Here is a 16,274-nt window from a genome sequence, read left to right on the forward strand (position 1 = left end):
TTTTTCAAGGGTCAACATGTCTTATTGTGTCATAAAAGAGACACAATGATAGAAAATCCATAGGAGGGTGTGTAGCCCTTTAGAAGTACCAGATTTTCTATATAGGAAGAGTTTAGGGGAGATGATTTGCTGGGAAGGATGTTAAGAAAGAATGGAGTGTGGAATTCATCTTGAAGCTGCACTTTGGCCCCACAACTGAGAGGACTGGATGTCTAGGGAAAGACCACCATAAGCAACCCTACATGTGGATCCAGAAGTAAAGCTAGACAAAAAAGTCCAAATTTAGCACAGCAACTTAAGAATGGCTCTGCTGACTCAGTTTTTTAGTAAGGAGATCTCACTGCATAGGATCCAAGACCCTGCATTCTCACTTGTCCTGTCAGCACAGAAGATTATCTCCAGCCTTTCCTTAGGATGGTCGTGAGGTCAGGAGACCACTGTAAATCTAGAAGGATACACATATATACTGGTGTCATGTTGGTGTAGATTTGTAAATTATTAAAGATGGACTAAGCAGCATTTCTCTTGTAAAGAGATTATGACCTCTTGACAGAAAGAATTCTCTCTTATTTTTGTGTCCTCTCTACTTAGCAGAGCAAATGAAGAATTAAACATTTCTGTAGGAAAATAAGAAACTATCAAAACGTAAATTAGTCACTCTCAGTCAGGTTTTAGATAGAAGCACCAAACTCAAGCCAAAGGAGGAATTAAACATTTGGAAGAATGAATATATAAGTTCCATACAAGACCATATCTGTCTTGGTCACGACTGTATCTCTGCTGGTGTAACCAGAACCTGGCTGACATACAACTTCATTCAACGAGTATTTGTTAAATGAATTAAAAATGAATGGATTTACCTTTGTCCTTTAATCAATGGCTGCTAAATGTGGGATATTTTTAAATGTGGGGTATTTATAGTTTCAAGGTTATTTTTTTTTTCATGATTTACTTAGACTTGCCCATGGATTTAACTTTTTTTCTCATTCTCCTTATTTGCCAATCAACAGAGGCACCTGAAAATCTTCTGTAACAAAAACTTCATGCATTCAGAAGCAAGGAAGGCAAAGCCCTTAGGGGATCTGGATTCTGGATCAAAGGCAAATTTAAAAGAAAGCATAGAAGCCTGGTCCGAAACTGAACCCCAAGGTAAAACATATAACTCTCTGACTACTTTAATTGGCAAAGTGAGCAGATAGTCAATATGGGGGATTGTGGAGAGCAGGACATTCATTTCAGAGCTGATCAGTACCAGACCTGCCTCAGGGGAGAGAGATCCCACTAAAGCTGTGCCACCTGCTCCTAAAACCACTTCAAAAGGAAAGGAAGAGGGACATTTTCTTCACACAGTACAAAGCCAATTTCTGAGAAGGTAAATATATATATATATATATATATATATATATATATATATATAGAAACAAAAAAGACATATGAATATTTCCCCTAGGAATCCTAGCAGATGAGACTCATTGCATTTTATCTAGAGATTTTCTAGAAAGCTACATGCATGAAAAACAAAATAGAAAATACGATCTTCAATTTAATTTGCGAAATTAAAAAAAGTTATTTAGGCTGCTTAGAACTGTGAAAATGACCAAATACAATAATAGCATATGCTAAATACAATAATAGCTTATAAACCCATAACAGTGTTCAGCCTTTTTGTCATACATTATCATCATTTGATTCTTCAGAGTTTTGTCAAGTAGATTTGGTGATGGATCAGACAACTGATATTCCCATTTGACGGGTAAGGGAAGTAAAACTCAGAAGTCAAGTTATTTCAATGAGGTTGCAGCAATAAAATTTTAGATGTGGGACAGAAAAGTAATGTTTTCTGCTTCTGTTAGTTAATAAAAAAAGCCTCAATTCAGCGATGTCATCTTCAACCAAAATCATAATTATAATTATAATAATAATAATAATAAACCACACAAGACCTAGAAAGAGAAAAGCAAATGAAGTACAAAGTATATGATAAGAAATGATATAGATCAGGGCAGAAATCAATGAAATAGGAGATGGAATCAATAAAGAAAACCAATGTAATTAAAAATTGACTCTGTGAAAATCAATAAAATTGGTAAGTCTCCAGTCAAATTTATCAGGAAAAAAAGAGAAAACACAAAGTACTGAAATCAGGAGTGAAAGAGGTGGCATCACTACAGACTCTACAGGTAATGAAAGGGTAATATTTATTCCTTTAAACAATGTTATATGAATAAATTTGACAAGTTAGGTCAAATGGGAAAATTATTTGAAAGACAGAAATTACTAAAGCTTATTCAATAAAAACTAGATAATCTAAAATGCACTATTTATTAAAATAATTGCATTTGTAGTTAAAAATCCTTCCCACAAAGAAAATTCCAAGTGCAAAGAGTTTCACTGATAAATTCCATCAAACATGTAACAGATAAATATTATCAATTCCATGAAAACTATTCCAAAAAATTTAAGATGAAAGAAAGCTTCTGAATTTATTCTATGACTATTATCACTCTGATACCAAAATCAGACCAAAACATTATGAGTAAACTATTGACCAATAACACTCATAAACATAGATGCAAAATTTAATTAAAATGCTAGCATATAAAATTCAAACACATACATACATGTCTGTGTGATATGTATATATGTGTATACATGTGTGTATACATATATATGTGTCTACATATATGTTTATATGTGTATATCATGACCAAGTGGGTTTTATCCAAGAAATGCAAGGTTGGTTTAATGTTTGCATCAATCAATGTAGTTCATGTTAACAACTAAAGATGAGAAATAAAGTGATTACTTCAATAGATAACATAAAAGCACTTGACAAGAGCCAGAATCCATTGAAAAATATCTCAGCAAACCAGTAACAGAAGAGAACTTCTTCAGTTTGATAGAAGCATGCATCTAGCAAAACCTATGACAAGTGTCATACTTAATGGTGAAAAACTGAATACTTTTCCTCTATGCTCAAAAACAAAACTAGAAGGTCCACTTTCACTACTTGTATTCAACAGTGTACTATAAGTTCTTGACAATGAAATCAAGCAGGAAACAGAAGTAAAAATACCTCATTTTAAAGGAAGAAGTTAAATGCATTTACTTCACATAACATGATTATCTCTATAGAAAATCTGATGGAACCAAAGAAGAAGAAAAAAAAAAAACAACTAACTAATATGTGAGTTTGACAAAGGGGCAAGATGTGGAGAAATAGAATTGGGCACAATAAGTCTGCCCCAACAGAATACTTGGCCAATTTGTTAGCACTTAACAGGATGGTAACTGCTAGGACTCCAGCTACCTTTACTTCGTTCTGTCCAGTAAGTACCACACATGATAACCTGCCCCTTGCATCTTGCCCTTTTGAATTATTCCAAGTGCACATTTTCAGCTGAAATGGAACAAGGTGACCCTTTGTCTTCCTATTTCAGCTTTAATACTATAAACCAGTATCCTTTTTGTGGTACATTTGGTGCCACATTTTTCACCATGTTGTGTTCTTGGGTGGTGATTTTGCTATTCCAAATAGCCTCCAAAATAGTGCTGAATTTCTGTTCAGTCTTCCTAAGAACAAGAAAGTTGTGCTGTGTCCCAGAGAGAATCTATGTGTCTAAGAGAAGCTTTATTCCAACATGGGCCATTGGCCATGGGTTCAAAGCTAATGAATCAACAATATATTTTTTCAATAAGTTTCCTTTAAGAAAAAAATATACATAAAACAAAGGTACGGACTGATCAGATGATAAAAATGTGACTAGAGGCCGGTAGTTATCTAACCCTGTATTTTCCCTAGGAGCAATGATACAGCATTAACTGATTCAGTATTTGTGGTGACCATAGAACCCAACTACCAAGAATAATGAGGATTAACTCTATCTGGTAAAAGATTTGTATCTAATTTACTGAAAGATAAGAAACTCAAAATTCAATTTAAAAAACTCAGTTAAAATCACTGAATTATTTTAGCACATGTTTCTACAAAAAGGAAATATGGACAGCAAATAAGCATATGAAAAGGTGAATAGCATCATTCCTCAGAGAAATGGAAGTTAAAACCACAATAAGATATCAATGCACACCTATTAATATGGCTAAAATTAAAAGGATGTGGAGAAACTGTACCTCTCACACACTGGTGGTGGGAATGTAAAATAGTACAAGTTAGGAAAATAGTCGGTCACTCTCTTTAAAAGTTAGACATGTAGCTGCCATATGATCCAGCCATTCTACTCCTAGATATTATCCCAAGTGTAACGAAAGCATATGTCCGTACAAAGACTTATACATGAATGGACTGTTCACAGAAGCTTTATTTGTATTAGCCCTCCAGTAGAAATAACCCAAATGTCTAGCAACAGATGAATGGACAAACTATCCTCAAATGGAATACCACTCAGCAATAAAAAGGAATGAACTATTGATTCATGGCACACTTGTAAAGCTCAAAGGGATGCAGAATGAAAATAAGCCAGATGAAAAGGACTGCATGCTGTGTGATTCTAATTACGTATAACTCTGAAAAATACAAGCCAATCTACAGTGTGGGAAAACCACTCAGTGGTTATCTGAGGACTGGGATGAGGGAACGAAGGGCAGGAGAAGGGGAAGGATGGGTAGGAAGGATTACAAAAGGGCATCAAGAGATTTTTGAGATGATGGATATGCTCATTATGTTGGTTGCAGTGATGATATAGTTCTGTCAAAAGTTATCAAACTGCACACTTTAAATGTATACAGTCATCTCAATTATAACACAGGTAGTTATTTTTTAAGACACTACAGCCCCGAAAATTAATGCGTGTGTGTGTGTGTGTGTGTGTGTGTGTGTGTGTGTTTACCCCTGGTTTGACGCTCTTCCTACTACATCATTTGTAAAGTAATGGCTAAATAACCACATATTATAATTTTTTAGTCATCACATTGTAACACATTAGCTACTGGTAACACATGACCATTATCACTTGTTCAGCATATTAGATGTGTGGAGGCAGGGAAGATGTACTGTAGCAAAAATAATACTTGTAAAGCAACTATGATATCAGGCAGCAACGATATTGAGTTCTTTACATATGTTATTGTATTCTCTCTTACAAAGCGCTTTAAGAATGAAAGATTTGGGGGGTACCTGCGTGGTTCAGTCAACTGAGCATCCAACTTCGTCTCAGGTCATGATCTCATGGTTTGTGGTTTCAAGCCCCACACCAGGCTCTGTGCTGACAGCTCAGAGCCTGGAGTCTGCTTCAGATTCTGTGTCTCCCTCTCTCTCTGCCCCTACCCTGCTCGTTCGCTCTCTCTCTCTCAAAAATAAATAAATAAAAACTGAAAAAATTAAAAAAAAGAATGGAAGATGCTCTCATTTTATAATTGCTAAAACTGAGGCACAGAGAATTAAATAACTTTCTCAATGTCACATGATTCATAAGAGCTTGGGTTGCAATTTAACCTCAAGTTTTGGTGACTCCAGAGTTCATGTTTTTCTACCTTATGTAATATATATCACATTACACTATATATATCACATCACACTAAATACCATATCTATATTATGTTATATTGTATTATATTATTATATATATTATATTATATTTAGATATTATAAATATCATATTCCTGTGGTCATAACTCTGAAATGATTGATCTGAGGACCTTTCAAATCTAAGCTCTTCTGTATCATGATTCTATATGTAATATATCTGCTTCCCCCATTTAAATCATTAAACCCTCCTATAATGATATAATAAGCACAATGCTTATGTGGTGAATTCACACTTACACATAATTTTGTCAATACAAAATGTATATTTTGGGAAATGTGCAATTTTCTGTGCAATAAGCTGGGAAAATGTGCAATTTCACAGTTAAATACCAAGCTCCAGCTGTCTGCATCAGTGAAGAATATGTTTACACTCCAATTGTTAAAATTAATTATTTGTTTATATAAGACATTCTGCCTTCATTAAAGCACATGATTAAATAGAAATGCTTCAGAACACAGTAATCGTTAACCTCACTTCAGCAAAAGGAGTCTCATAGTCAGTCAAGAGTCTTATAAGTACAACTACAATAAAGACAAAGGATCTTTTTTAAGCTATTCAAGGTTTGCCTGAAAAAGAGAAGTGTAAACTTTGTTGATGTACTTGCTCGTTGTTTTTCATTTGCAAAGACTTCAATCAGTGAAGGCATATATAGTCACAAACATACTCACATATGTCCATATATGCATATGAAAACCAAAGCAATATCAGGTATTAACTTAAAGTGGATTAAGATTCTTGCCTTTGGGCGTAAGGCTGTGAGTCCACTATAGCCATTCCTTGCAGAGAAAAGGTCAAGTAACTGAATAACAATTCAAATGTGGTTTTGTCCAACAATACTGACCAATCAATCTTTACCTAAAATGCTACACATCGTTAAGACCTTATTGAACTAATCACTTTTAAAGACAATGTCTCAATCTTCCTACTAGGTTGATAATCAAGTAATTAAATTGGATTTGGTGTTTCAATTGCAAAATATTCATATAAACATAACAATGCACAACAAGGAAAGTAGACATAGCAATTAATTAATTTCCAATGTGCAGATGGCTTGAAACTGTTGCTGAGAACATGAGAAGAGCTGAGCACAGGATTTATATCACCTTTGGAGAATGAACAGATCATCTCTGTATTTTGTTACTCCCAAAATTATGATGAAGCGATGGAAAAGTTTTTTTCTATTTTACTCTAAGTGATGACTATGTTATTATGTTCATCTGAGAATACAGTTATGTATGTATTTAAGATAGTAAGTAGTCAACTTCTTTTCACCTGATGAAATTAACAGAGCGAAAAATGAGGAGACTGTTGCCAATCATGAATTAAGATAGTGTGATAGTTCCGACTGTATGATAGTTGACCTATTGTTAGGTTATGACAAGCCCCCCCCCTTTTTTTTTTAAATGCTTATTTATTTTTGAGATACAAAGAAAGACAGAACATAAGCAGGGGAGGTGCAGAGAGAGAGGAAGACACAGAAACCAAAGCAGGCTCCAGGTTCTGAGCAGTCAGCACAGAGTTCGATGCAGGGCTCGAACCCATGAACTGTGAAATCATGACCTAAACTGAAGTCGGGTGCTGAACTGACTAAGCCACTCAGGCGCCCCATGACGAGCCTTTTGATGGACTGTAGAACTAACCCAAAAATATTTGTCCTTTTTTGCTATTCTTATGGATCTATGACACTACATTCTATAGACTTTATTTATTTATTTTTTTATAAATAGGAACTACTTTATAATGGACAAAGTGATTATGGAACATTATTAAGATTTTGAATTCACAAAATTATATGAGGAATTAAAGAATTAAAAGAATTATATTGAGGACAATAAACATTTTGCTAAAGAGTATGGCTGCCGTATAAAGATGGGAAATGCTGCAAATCCCCACTCTAGGTTTGGGCACAGAAGACCTTCTAGAAACATCAGTGTTGTCCTGAGTTGCCCTGCTCTTCTCCTTCTCAATAATTACTGTGAGTATATATTTTATTTTGCTATGGAGTCTACAGTGAGTACTGATGGATTTTCCTTTAGCTAGTATTTTTATTCAGTGCTTTTCTAAAAACCATGTATTAGTATGTGTGGATAGATGCATATTAAGCATGAAATCATCATAACTCGGTCATTTTGTACATAAAATACCTCTTAAAATTTCTCCTTCAGAGATGATTCAGTGGGAAGTGATGATGTAGATGAGCCACGGATTAAATTGTCCTCCACCTGAATAGGTTTCTGTTAAAAAAAAAAAAAAAAATTGAGAGGCAGTGGGATGAAGGTTGCAAAGCAACATGTAGTCTGAATTTAATTTTGTTTTACACTGTGTTCTTTCTGTATATACTTTCTGTACATACTTTCTGTATACCTTTCTGTTCATACTCTATGGGAGGTGCCTCTCTCTAAGAGAGAGAGAGAGAGGGAGAGAGAGACAGAATCCAATGGACAGACTCTAGAATAATTATATCACTTCGATCCCTAGCCATGTGTTGGTCTATCTGCAAAATATTAGCAAAATGCGAACAATAGTTATCTCTAGATATGAAGATTATAAGTAACATTAACTTCCCTTTCTATATTTTAAAAAAAATTCTTCCTTTCACATTTATTATTATTAAAAAGAAAAACTCAATAGGGGCGCCTGGGTGGCTCAGTCGGTTAAGCGTCCGTCTTCAACTCAGGTCACGATCTCTCAGTCCGTGGGTTCGAGCCCCGTGTCAGGCTCTATGCTGACAGCTCGGAGCCCGGAGCCTGCTTCAGATTCTGTGTCTCCCTCTCTCTCTGCCCCTCCCCCATTCATGCTCTGTCTCTCTCTGTCTCAAAAATAAATAAACGTTAAAAAAAATTTTTTTTTTTTTAAAGAAAACTCAATAGAATACCTTTTCTTTGATTAAGTGTGCTCAAATTCCTGCTCTGGGCACCAGAAAGCTGGGAGTAGAGGAGGTAAAAAGAGATGTCAGTGTATTTATATCAACACCTGAGCACTTCCTGGGTGGGGTTTCAATGATACACGTGAGGATCGACTGAGCATGATAGGACCGCCATTTCAAAATGAGGACATTATCTATATTCCCTCCTTAACACAAAGCACAGCTATGTTCTACGCAGTGGGATTCAGATATCAACTTTTGCCTTCTCCTAATAACTTACACATATATTTTTTTTTTAATCTGTTTTGAGAACAGGATCTTCTTTCCCTAGGTCCTTCACATCATCTTCTGTATTTCCTATGCGTCCTGTACATACGGACTGGTTGTTGCTTCCGTAAGCATACTGATTACACTTGCTCAACTCACTGTCTTTCCATCAAAAGCTTCTGTCAATCATATGCCTATTCTCAATAGCTCTGTGAAATGCGGCCTTTGAAGCTCCTTAACTTCTCTCTCTCACTATCAGAATTACTGGATATTTATTTGTATGTTCCCTCTCAGCGGCTTCTCCTTCATGATCATTGTCCACACAGTCATAGAGTAAGTGGTATAGTAATATTTTCAAAGCAGGGGGAATCACCTCCCTGTGTGGGATCTGAGCTAAAAAGAGATTATTTTTTGGGCACCCTGTGACATCTGCCTTGTAGCACCATTACATGACGGACAATACAAAGTTATTAAGAATAGCTCAGGGAAATTAGTGTTTACTTACCTCAAGTCCAATTTTGATGTAGCTAAATGGGGTCCTGGAATCTGTATCTTCCGTATGGCTCTATAACTTTTTTTAACGTTTCATTTTATTTTTGAGAGAGAAAGAGAGACAGAGCGTGAGCACAGCAGGAACCGAGAGAGAGAGGGAGACACAGAATCCGAAGCAGACTCCAGCTTCTGAACTTGATCCCATGAACCATGAGATCATGAACTGACCCGAAGTCGGATACTTAACTGACTGGTGGCTCTATAACTTTCTATTTGTGATATGTTTACAGTCCTATTGTTGAATAATTGTTGCATAAATGTTAGATGTTTGAGGAGCACTTCTGAACTAGGATGGACACCCGGAGCATGGCCCTTTGCTGATCTTCTCCACCTACCTTAGAACACACACCATCATTCGGAGTGATTAAAGATGACTGACGATCTGGAGTTTACAGGAACCAACTTCACATGTATGCAGTAAATGTTAGAGTTCATTTAAATACCCACTTGTTAACTGTAGATCTTTTAGAGTGTTCTTTTATTTTTATTTTTAAAAAAATTTTTTTCAACGTTTTTTATTTATTTTTGGGACAGAGAGAGACAGAGCATGAACGGGGGAGGGTCAGAGAGAGAGGGAGACACAGAATCGGAAACAGGCTCCAGGCTCCGAGCCATCAGCCCAGAGCCTGATGCGGGGCTCGAACTCACGGACCGCGAGATCGTGACCTGGCTGAAGTCGGACGCTTGACCGACTGCGCCACCCAGGCGCCCCTAGAGTGTTCTTTTAAAAAATAGTACAATGATGTCATCATGATACCTGAAACCCTTCAACAATTTTCCAGCATTTTTAGAATGAAGACCAAAACCATTATGACCTTCTCGGGCCCGTATCATCTAGCTGGCCTCTCACGGCATCATCTCATGTGATTTCTCCCCTTACTGTCTCTCTTCAAATCACACCCGGTTTCTCTCTGGTTCATGAAAGATACATCGTGTTTCTCATCTCAGGAGCCTTGCGCATGCTGTTCCTTGTACCTGGAATAATCTTGTCCTCCTCCCCTTTTTCTAGCCAATTCCTACTCACCTCTCAGGATTTACCATGAATTTCAAATATATGACTCACCCACTGATCTTCTGGTACGAGTTCAGGATCTCTTCTACTTTCTCAAATCGCTCTGTATTTTATTGTTTTTTTTTTAAAAATAATTGGTAAAAAATAAATAGTTGCATTAAAGTAATGGACTTCGATTATAAGAATATATCAGTATTAATTCTTTTACTGTAACAAATATGCTCCACTGCCGTCACCATAGGAGGCTAACAATAGGGGAAACTGCTTGGCTAAAGAGGAATTTTCTGTACCACCTGTGCAATTTCTTTGGTCATACAAAACTGGTCTAAAAATAAAGTTCATTTGGAAATAAGTGGTAGTTGCATAATTAGTGGCTGAAGGTCTCTCTCCTACCATTCTGTGAGTTCCATGAATGAAGGACCTCAACTGTCTTGTTGTCCACTGTATGGCCAGTGCTTACACAATGTCTTGCATATAGAAAGCATTTAATATACATTTTTGTGTGAATAAATAACACATGCATAAACGTACTGAAGCCCATCAGACTGTCCGGTAACCACAACACTTGCAGCAATTCATTTAATATCATCGTTTTTCAGATATCTGCTATCAGCCCTCCCCGCCACTTTGGGTTCCGCTAAGTCACGAACCAAACTGATTTGTCTGTATATCTTCAGAATTTAATCTGTCCTGGCACACACAAGGCCCTCAAAAACAGCTTGTTTATAATAAAGAATAGGATGGTGTATATGCCTTATGGTATTTATATGGGAAGCTGTGTAAATAACACTAAATCTGTTCTGTTGGAGGTAATTTTGTTCCTTTGCATTCAACCTCACATTGGGGTCTACCTTAAAACAAATGAGTTTCATTTGTGGGAGAGAATTTTTGGAGGATATTTACTGATTACCACCGTGCTCTCCATAATGTTTGTAACAATGATCATGAAAAAACTGTATTTCTCAATATCCTGTAAACTTTTCTTCTTTTATAGAAAGCAGCTTATTTGTTTATTAAACATATTGACCTAAAGGAGAGCAATAGGTAGATATTCTATTTCTTGGAGGACATGCTTCCTTTTCTTGTATTTGAAGTTTTACTTACCCTGAAATATGTATCCATATCTGTTTTGTATATGGAGACCAAATTTTTAAATGAGGAATTTGCAATATAATCATAATAGCCACAAAGGATTTAAGAGTAAATGATATTTTTAATTTATTAAAGATCTTAAAAATAAATGACGATCCCTGTTTCTCCCTGTACCACATTAATACAAATTAAATGCATTTACAAAGTAATATCTAAATGCACTCGAGAAACTCCAGGAAAGGAACTTTTAGAAATTAGTCTTAATACCTGACAAAATTATGAAATCTTAGAAGATAAATTTATGTATAAAAGTTGCTTTTAAAAAAATGTGAAAAATTCAAGGGGAACTTCTTGCTAAGTTTCATGGAAAAAGACTTACCAGTCCCATGTAAATTGTTAAAAAGTAACCAAATGTATAGAATCATCAGAATGTGGTGTTCATAATATCAATTCCTGCTAGATTATTTTCTTTACTAATAATCTATCTAATAAATTAGGAAATTAAAAACGGTGTCATATTTTATACCCATTTTTCATCCTTCTCCAGGCTAAGCGGGCATTGCTCAGTTAAGCATGGAGATCCCATTGACCTCCGAAGGACTCTGGGCTTTGGTCATGTCCCCAGGGTGTACTGCAAAATGAGAAATTATGCCTCTTGACATTAAGGTCATAGGAGAGAACAAAATTCTTTAGCAAACCAGTGGGAAATGATCTTCCCACTGTCAGAAAGTAACAACAGAGTTAGATATATTTCCAACTGCTTTTTGAACTTGGTGGGAAAAATGTTAGGCAGAGTAAAAGAAATGCAGTAACAGAATTCTTCCTGATGTCTAACTATGAATGTTTATCTGGCCCATAATGCAATCTGCAGAAATGTTACATGTTGAATTGTGAAGTTTTAGGCTGGGAAGAAGTACTCAGAAAGAGATTTTTAATCTCAACTTTTAATCTTTGACACAATGGACAATAGTAGCTCTGTGGTCTTTATACCATTACTTTAGAAGAGAAGTTGGCACTATGAAACCAACTTGGAGAACCTGGGGGATTGTATGGGTTTTCCTGATAAAATACGTCGGCACGTTATGTTGTTGGTTGATACCAGTTCCCGCATACTACCTCAAACTTAAGCTTCTTCATGTCTGAATCTATTACCAGGCTGACAATTTTCTTGAAGGCTATCACCGAACATTGTTCTTCATATTCCTGGCTCTTGGCTTGAGGCATGTAGATCAAATAAAGCCTTGCTAAATAAACCATAAAAGAATGGAGAAACTCTACTCTGCCTCCCTCCCCTTTGCAGAAAGGGAAGTGGCTGTATCTACCTTCAATATCCATCTGAAGATGGAATTGGGGTGACCAGAATCTAGAGGCTCAGAGAAAGAAGGCTGAAAAGCACAGCACTGGCCTCTAAGGAACAGGAGTCATTTTTTACAGCTGTCGTTTCTGATGAGATATGATGAGTTGGGACCTACCTTGGGCAGGAAGCACTTGGAGGCTGAGCCACTGGGATGGCTACCATGTTGTGTTTTGCTGGGACAATACACCCAAGAACAAGGAAGCCAGAAGAGGGAAAATTTGTTTTTAGTTCTTCTTCCTGCCTTCCACTCCCTCCAACAACTCCTTTGGGTAAAGTAAGCCAGGAAGCCAGGTGGCAAAAAGAAACTTATTCTGTAAAGTCCTAACTTCAACATCAAAAGCAGCAAGTGGAAGAGCGGGTATGAAGTTGAAGGGAAATAGCTTAATAACCAGCACATGATGCTATATGAGATTACAAACTCGATTACAAACTTCTTGAATGCTAAGGCTTTCTCTGGTGCCTATGAAAATGAGTGGAAAATTAAACGTGCTTGAAACTCTTTGTTGAATCGAAATAATTTATTCACTTTTAAGTTAATTTTACAAATATTTATTGAAAACAAATATTTATTACAGGCACTGCTGGCTACTTCAGATAAAAGCATGATTAAGACACCATCTCTCCTCTCAGATAATTTACAGCCTAACGAAGGAAATAGATTGTAAACAAAAGCAACTGTAGGTAGTCAGTGTGGGGTTTGTACCACGGGGACTGCGATATGGGGAAGGAGGGAGAAAAAGACGCAGCTACTGAAAAGATGGATATTTATTCCATTTGGCCAACAACGAACATCATCCCAACTTCTGCTCTAGACTTGGGGACCACAGTGGGGACCCAGGTGAACACAACCTCTGCCTGTCCTCTGCTTACAGACTAGTAAGGAAGAACTTAGCCCCATTGACCACAGAGTTGGTTTCCCAGGTCGGTCTAACTGAGAAGTTAATCTTCAATGCCCTTTTGTCCTGTGTGAAGGAGAGGGCATCCTCAGACACTATCCGTGCTTTCAATCTGGCTGCAAGCATAGATGGCAATGGCCCAAAGGACATTAAAATTAGATCCCTTGAAAGAATGATACCCTATACCTCAACTTATCCATCAACGACGCCACCAGTCTGGACCTGGCAAGGGAACCAGAGAGCTGCTGCCCAGGTGGGTCACATAGCACAGCACTGTTCAAACCACAGCAATTGTAGTGCCAGTATATGGTGGGGAGAACACATCTGCACTCTGGATTTAGACAGATCCAAGTCAGAATTGTGAATCTCCCATTTACTAGCTGATATATACCACAGGCAAGTTATTTAAATTGTCTACGTCTCACTTTTGTGATCAGAAGCCTGAGTAATGTAGCACCCACTTGGTGTGCTTATTTTTGGAACACATGGACACTTTTACAGCCCCTAATGCTTCGCCTGGCAAAGATGATATCCCCCTGCCATCTGGTCCCTTCCACTCTTCGGATTGTGTTAAAGTTGAATTCCACCATCAGCACAACTCCGAGTTACATGTGTGTGGATTAGTTCCTAATCCCACCATACAGTTAAAGGAAAGAAATAGCAAATGCTTTTCCCCCCTACGTTTTCTTGCTAATATCATATTACAAATCAGTGGCAGAATGTAGTCTACAAACTGGGCTCCAGATTACCAATAGCATTAATTATAAATGGAAAAGGAGAAAGGCACACACATTTGACAACAAAAAACGCGTGAACAGAGAAATAAATAAATAGACAAATCAATAAATGAGTGAATGCATCAATAAGCTGGTGTGTATTTACTAGAGAAAGCTTAATCGCTTTAATTAATAGTATGTGAAATTATAAAACCTTAAAAACAAAGCATATTAGTAAGGTAACTTATACAATTGCTACCTACCAGTGCATGCCGGCACCATAAAGTAAATGTATTCAGAATTTACAACAGGCACTCTGACTTTTTAGAGGTATCTGTAGAGACTAAAACACACACCCACACTCACATACACAAGGTGAAGATCTTCCAACACTAAAGCAACCATCATGCACATATTCTCAGAGAAACAAAACAGACACCAAATCAAAAAGAAGCGTGATGTCAGGGAAAGCCGGTCCTGTACCTCACGTTGCCTACAATTACAAATAGAAAGATTTGAGCCTCCAGGGGTTACTTGGTTTAACTTTTATTTTTTAAAGAAAGGAATAAAATGCAATAAACTCTAATAGAAACCATGTTTCTCTTCTGGTTCCAGAAGGGATTACAATATTATTCATATTTCTATATACCTCACTCTACGAAAAGGGAATATGAGTAAGAGAACAAAAAAGGAAAACAACTATAGATTTGTTTCAACATTTCAGAGCAGAAAATGGTAACAAAGAAATCCCCATTTGAAAAGAAAAATGCATTTTTTTCCCAATGGCTAAGGAAAACCACATTATTGAACTTTACAGTCATAGAATGCAGTTGCAGAAGATTCATTTGTGGAAACTTTTTAACCTGCAACTACAGGGTCTTGGAAAGTCCAGGGAATAAGTAGGGGTCATGATTTCTTAAAAAGGAAAGAATGACAGGGACATCTGATGGAGATTGGTAACCTTGAGTGAGAGCCATTACATGACCTAATGAGGAAAATTTACATACATGCAAAACCGCTGAACTTTGCAAAGGAATCAAAAAACCTTGAATTGTGTGAGGCAAGGCTTAGTTTTTGAGAGGCTCACTGTAAATTGTGCAATGCTACCTGTTAAAAATGCTGAGAAATGGTAGTATGCAGCTATGCCCTAAGATGTCACCATCATTTACTGTCCCTTTTAGTTGACATGGCAGAATCCACCTAACTTAAAGAAATGCAAGCTGTGCATCATTGGAGTCTATACCGGTGGGATAATACTATTTGCTCTAGGATTTCAACATACCTATTATCTTCCCCTTAAAGAATAGGTCTAAGACATTTGTTTTGGCTTTTGTGTATTTCTTTCTATTTCTCCAGACAGGTAGAGCTGGTGGAAGGTCTATTGTGAACCAGATGTCTAATCACAGCATAGCCTGAAAGTCAAGTCACCTTGGGCCTTCTTAAAATTGACTTAATGGAGTGGGGGTGGGCTTGGTGGCTCAGTCAGTTAAAGCGTCTGACTCTTGATTTTGGCTCATGATCTCAGGGTTCCTGAGATCCAGCCCCACATTAGGCTCTGTGCTGACACCGAGGAGCCTGCTTGGGATTCTCTCTCAGCTCTCTCTCTCTCAAAAGAAATAAACTTAAAAAACAACAACAACAAAACAATGACTTCTACGGGGGCACCTGGGTTAAGCGTCTGACTCTTGATTTTGGCTCAGGCCATGATTTTATGTTTGGGAGATTGAGCCCCACATTGGTCCAGTGCTGAGTGTAGAGCCTGCCTGAGATTCTTTCTCTCCCTCTGCCCCTCTCCCTTGCTTGCTCTCCCTCTCTCTACTCTCTCTCTAAAAAAATAAAAAAAATAAAAAAAAAAAAAAGATCGACTTCTTCTGAAACTAATGGATCCAGTGTGTCCTTTTACTTTTAAGTAAACCTGCCTGTGTGGATGTCATGCAGACATCTCAAAATTAACTAGTTAACTTGTTTGA

This window comes from Neofelis nebulosa, chromosome 7 (genome assembly GCF_028018385.1).
Source record: "Neofelis nebulosa isolate mNeoNeb1 chromosome 7, mNeoNeb1.pri, whole genome shotgun sequence".
Lineage (NCBI taxonomy): Eukaryota > Metazoa > Chordata > Mammalia > Carnivora > Felidae > Neofelis > Neofelis nebulosa.